Consider the following 6,503-nt stretch of genomic DNA (forward strand, 5'->3'; position numbering starts at 1 on the left):
GGTCATATCTGGACAATAAAATTAAGGGATGAGAGAGGATGATACTTGGAGAAGAAAGGGAGAGGTAGAATGGGGTAAATTATCTCACACACAAAAAAAAAAAACCAGAAAAAAAGATTCCTGATGAAAAGACCAGACCTGAATAGAAAATCTGACATTCAAATACAAGACTCAAAAGAAGCAATAAAAGGAAAAAGAAATAAGGGATTCATGTTTGTGTCCTACATGGGAAGATGATACTTGCACCTCCTAAGAACTTTAGCATTAATAGGCCAGGCTGAGGGAGTGTACATAGGGGGCTTGGATGTGATTTGAATATTATGGGATGATGTTCCCAAGAAAATAAATTGAGGTTGAGAAAGAAGGATGCACTGGGAGAAGGGGGAAGGGAGAGGTAGAATTGACCAAATTATCTCACATAAAAGAGGGACAAAAGAGCTTTAACAATGGAGGGAAACATAGGGGTAGCAAGCAACACTTGAATCTTACTCTCACCTAAATTGGCCCAAAGAGGGAATAACCTATATATTCAGTTGAGTGGGTATAGAAATGTATCTTATCCTACAGGGATGTGGGAGGTGGGGGACAAAAGTAGGAGGATTGATAGAAGTGTGGGTAGATTGAAGAGGGACAGGGTGAAATGAGAGAGGAGGGGCAGCTAGAAGTCCCAGTGGGTAGAGCACTGGCCCTGGAGTCAAGAAGAAATTAGTTCAAATCCAGCCTCAGACACATAACACTCACTAGCTGTGTGACCCTAGGCAATTCATTTAACTCCAATTGCCTCACCAAAAAAGAGAGAGAGAAAGAAAGAGAAAGAGGGGGATAACAGAAAGGAAAAACAAGATACGTCATCCCCCAATTGATAAATGGTCAAATGATTTTCACAGGCAGTTGTCAGATGATGAAATCAGAGGTATCTATAATCACTATTGATTACAGAAATGTAAATTAAAACAACCCTGAGGCACCAAATCACACATTTGCTAATATGACAGAAATGGAAAATGACAAATGTTGGAGAGGATATGGGAAAACAGGGATACTAATACACTGTTGGTGGAGTTGTGAACTGATCTGACCACTCTGGAGAGTGGAACTATCCCCAAAGGGCTATAAAACTGCATGTACCCTTTGACTCAGCAATGCTACTATTAGGTCTATATCCCAATAAAAGAAAAAGTCCTATATGTAAAAATAATACGTATTTTTAGCACCTTTTTTTGTGGTGGCAAAGTGTTTGAAAATCAAGGGGATGCCCATTAATTGAGGAAGGCTGAACAAGTTATGATATATAACTGTGATAGGAGGTATATATTGTGATAGAAGATATATATTGTGATAGAAGGAATGACAAGAAATCTGCTTTCAGGAAAACCTGGAAAGAGTTAACTGGAATGAGGGAAAGTGAAATGAACAGAACCCCGAGATCATTGTACACAGTAACAGCAATACTGTATGATGATCAACTGTCAATGACTTAGCTATTCTTATCAATACAACGATCTAAGACAATTCCTAAGGACTTATGAAAAAAAAACTGTCATCCATCTCCAGAGAAAAAACTGATGGAGTCTGAATGCGTAACAAAGCTTACCTTAAAAAAAAAACAAACTTTATTCACTTTTATTGGTTTTTTTAAGTCTGTGTTTTGTTTCACAACATGATTAACATAGAAATATGTTTTACATGACTGCATGTACAACCTATATCAAATTGCTTGCCTTCTCAGCAGGGAGGCGGAAAGGAGAAGTAGAGGAGGAGAATTTGGAATTTGAAATTTTAAGAAATGAATGCTAAAAATATTTTTGTATGTAATTGGGGAAAAATGAAATATTTGAAGGATGAAAAGCATTTTGAAAACCTTAAAACTGTATAATAATCAGCCAAGCTTCTTAGTCATGAATTAATTTTATTTAACTTGCTCTCTGTCAAGTAGAGAAATTGGAAACATTGATTTACAATCAAACAAATGTGACTGGAAACCTTATCTCTGGATTGTGAACTCCATACAAGTGATATACTACATTTGAGACTTTAACTATTCCCAAAAAAACTACACCATTTTCATTTTGTTAAGATCTTGTAAACAATAAAAGGATAAATATGGTCTTGGTGTACTTCCAAAAGTGACCAATTAACTGTTTTAAAGTAATTCCCCACTGACCATACTTTGTTCTAACTCATCCTAATTGTGTCAGACTGTGTCTGGGGTTTCCCATGGGGCTTTTCTGTTTCATCATAATAAATAATCAAATGGGTAACATATCAAAAAAGCTGTTGGTCTTCAAAGTGGATCAATCTTCATCTCTACAAACAATGGGGTAAGGCCCTAATTATAGATACATGGGAAATGAGGTCAGAAATTGTAATATGATGGTTTGGTTCCTTGAGAAACACTGTAGCAGTCTAGCTGAGGAAACAAGAGTCTGATTATAACAAAGGCATGGTACCTAAGGTCTCCTCATTTCAAGCCCATGCAAGGGATTCACAGGGCTTTGCCCTAAGTAGGCAGGATTTGAAGGAGGAGAACCCATCATTTCTGCCAAATCCCCAAAACATCTTGATACTTTGGAGCCAGCCTGGGAATTCAAAAGCCAAGGTTATCGTGGAGCTAAAATCCTGAAATCTGGACTTTCTCAATGAAAAGCTCTGGCTGTGTTGAGAAGAAAATCAAATGCAAAACAAAAAAGGAAACTAAGAAAAGTCTCGAGGCCATATTAAGTCCTGGCTGCTGAAAAAATGATTTTCATATTTTTTTGTCCTTCTCTCAAACCAAAATCCCAACTGTAAGAACTTGCTCCCCTTGTCTATACCTCAGCCAGGAGAAAGTACTTGACTTGGCAGAAGTTCACAACTGCCCAAGGACAAAGGTGGCACTTCTGAAAACAGCACCTGTGAGAATATCTTCCCTTGGGCTTCTTGCTCATATAATGGTTTCCTAGCTGATCCATCACCCCCAATCCTGCTTATCCTGAAGTAGAATAATAGAGTTGATGTAAAGGAACCTGTGAGGAGGGCTTCATTCTGGTTAGTCTTTTCAGTCGTGTCTGACTCTTTGTGACCCCAGTTGGGGCTTTCTTGGCAGAGATACCAGAGAGGTTTATTTCTTTCTCTAGGTCATTTTACAGATGAGGAAACTGAGGAAAATAGGGTTAAGTGATTTGCCTAGGGTCACACAGCTAGCAAGTGTTTGAGGCCAGATTTGAACTCTGAAAGATAAGTCTTCCTAACTCTAGATCTGGTGCTCTATCGATTGAGCCTCCTAGCTACTCCAAGGGCTTCACAGGCAAGGAATAATGGGTGTAATGAATGATGGTAGATTAGACAGCCTGTTGAGAGAATGGAGCCCAAACCAATTTGTTCCAAACAGCTTTGTTTCTACACAGAGGACAACTCAACCTAATATTTAATGTAAGATGGCTGAAGGTAAAGTTGAGAAAAGGAGATCTGAACAAAACAAAACAAAACAAAAAAGAGACAAAGGTTACTACTGCTTGGGGAGAAGAGAAAAATGTAAAGAAAATTGAAAACTATCAGGCAAACTAAGTCAGAAGAGAAATACTACAAGGCATCTGAATCTGCATATCAACTCCAATATCAGTTTTATTTTAATTTTTTGTTAATAATTCATTCAGTAAGTCAGTCAACAAACATTTAATAAGTATTTATTGTGTACTATGCATGGTGCTAAACACTGCGGGTAAAAGGAAAGGCAAAAAACAGTCTCTCGAGGGGCTCATATCCTAATGGGGGAGACAATGTGCAAATAACTATGCGTATACAGCATATATACCATGTAAATGGAAAGTAATCTCAGAGGGAAGACATTAGCAGTTGTCTGTTTACACTTGTCCTCTTAAAATTACACTTTCATTTGGTGCGACATTCAGAGCCAGAATCTATGCAATCAGGGTAGCCATGATGGATATGTAATGGGGGCGGTGTGGGCAGGGGACGCTAGACTGGGAGTCAAGTTGGGTTCTTCTGGCAGCTGTGCAATTAACAAGCTGTGTGCCTTTGGACAAGTCACTTAACTGCTGAATTTCCCATCATGAAACAAGGAAGGCTTTGATAAGTAAAGCTCCCTTCAATCTCTATATTTCAGTGGTTCTCCCCAGTACATAACAATGACTATCCACTTCTTCATTCCTTCCAGAGAGTTAAAGCCAGATCATAAAAGGTTTCTCTATAATGTATCTGATGAACTTAATAACTGCGGAGACTAAAGATATGCCAAAGAAAAACCCTGTGCGGACTTAAGAAGTTCCATCCCCCTGCACATTTACCTAAAGGAGGTGTGGTCATTTTGGTTTTCTGATCTTAATTCCTCTTGCTTAGGATATACATGGAATAATAATAATAGTGATTACAACAACATTCATTTAGTGCTTTAATTGTGAAGTGCTTTACAAATGTTATCTCATTTTACACTTAGAACTAGGAGATAGGTATTATTGTTATTCCCATATTACAGATAAGGAAACTGAGACAGAGGTTGAGTGACTTGCACAAGGTTACTACAGCAAGTAGCTGTGAGCAAATTTGAACTGAGTCTTCCTGACTGTGTGTCTAACATTCTATACATTAGCTCCCTGATCCTAGGCGAATGAATTATTCTGTATGAACTCCAGCTCCTTAATTGTTTAAAAGGGGGAGAGAAGGGAATGGTACCTTTCTAGCCCACCCACATAGTTTTGAAAGACCAAATGAAATTGAATTTTATTATTTCATGAAAGCATTTTTTAAAAAATCTATTGTTACTTTCATATTTATTCTTTTGTATTTGTGACCCCAGCACCTATCAGAGTATTTGTAACATAGTAGACACTTAAGAAATATTTGTGAATTGGCTGATATAATAAAAAATATATTTTTGAACATTGTGAGATCTCTGTGACACGCTAAGTATTATTATTTAATGTATTTCTAGCTTGCATTTGTTATAAGCTTTAACATTTCAAAGCTCTTTACAAATGTTCCCATTTAATCCTCACAACAGCCCTAGGAGGCAGGTGCTATTAGTATTCCCATTTTACAGGTGAGGAAACTGAGGCAGAGGTTAAGTGATTCATCCAGGAGCACACATCTATTAAGGATTTAAGATCACATTTGCATTCAGGTCTTCCTGACTAAAGATTCAGTAATCAATCTAAGTCACCTAGTTGCCAACCACAATCTGTCAAAGTTTCATTGCCATAGTCAGTGAATTCTGGTAATGTGCGTCACTACTAGCTGGGTTGATGCTCACATGACAGATGCATAGCTATAATGAAATATCAGGTTCATTATCCAAACATTAATTGAATAAATATTTTACACATGAATTTATCACCAATCAAACTTATAAGCACACAGATCATTTTAAAAACTAAATATTGAAATAATGAAATTTAAGATAGGGGTATACTCATTTTTATCTTCGTGGTTTAGATAACTTATCAGTTTATATATAGTAACCCCTCAGTAGAATGTAATCTCTCTGAGGGCAGGAATTGTTTTTTATTTTATCTTTGTATCTTCAGTGCATTGCATACAGTGAGTACTTAATAAATGTTTGTTGGATTAAATCAGATTAGATTTATTAATTTACATGAGACAAACTATCCCCATGTATATAAAAGCATCCGGTCTGAAGATACACAAATGGATTCAATGAATTGGAAACTCTTTATTTAGATTTGAGTCCTGGTTTTGCTCCAATAAACCTTTATCCTATGATTTCATAAGATGCCCCTTTGTACTCTTCTACAGATTGCCAAAGAGGTTTTTACTTATTATACTCCTGATGTCAAGGACTGTCTTTTGCCTTTCTTTGTGTCCTCAGTGTTTTGTACAGTACCTGGCACATGGTAGGTGCTTAATAAATGCTTATTAATTTATTGGCTGATCCCTATGTCATACTACTGATTTCATCCTATACCTTCCTATGTTTAGACATTTATTCCTTCTATCCCCCATGGCTAGAACAACCTCATCCCATATACTCTCTTTTTGTCCTAGTGCAGAGATTCTTAATGTGTGTGTTTGTGTGTGTGTGTGTGTGTGTGTGTGTGTGTGTGTGTGTGTGTGTGTATGTTTCATATTCCTTCAAGGTTCACCTCAATTGCAATGCTGCTCATCCATGTTGGCAGCCTTATCTCCTTCTCCCACTCCCTTCCCCCAAATAGGAAGGGTAATTCCTACATTGAATCTCTCAAGGCACCCTATCTGACTATGCCTGAAAACTTAATACTTGTTCAACTGCATAAATTTTTTGAGCATATTTTCCACCCCATCACCCAATTTAAGTAGCCCAACTACTTTCATGCATGATGCATATTAGTTGCCCCGTGCAATGAGAATGGCACTTTAAAGATCCCTCTTCAATTATAAGCTTTTTGAGACCAAAGACTGAATAGCAATAAACCTGTGCACACTTGTACCTAGTATAGTCCAATGCACACAATTTGGGGAAATTAAATATATGCTGAACCAAAAGGTCCTTTCTGTTTTTTAGATATAAG

The sequence above is a fragment of the Phascolarctos cinereus genome, unplaced genomic scaffold, assembly GCF_003287225.1.
Source record: "Phascolarctos cinereus isolate Bilbo 61053 unplaced genomic scaffold, phaCin_HiC Scaffold_3;HRSCAF=262, whole genome shotgun sequence".
Lineage (NCBI taxonomy): Eukaryota > Metazoa > Chordata > Mammalia > Diprotodontia > Phascolarctidae > Phascolarctos > Phascolarctos cinereus.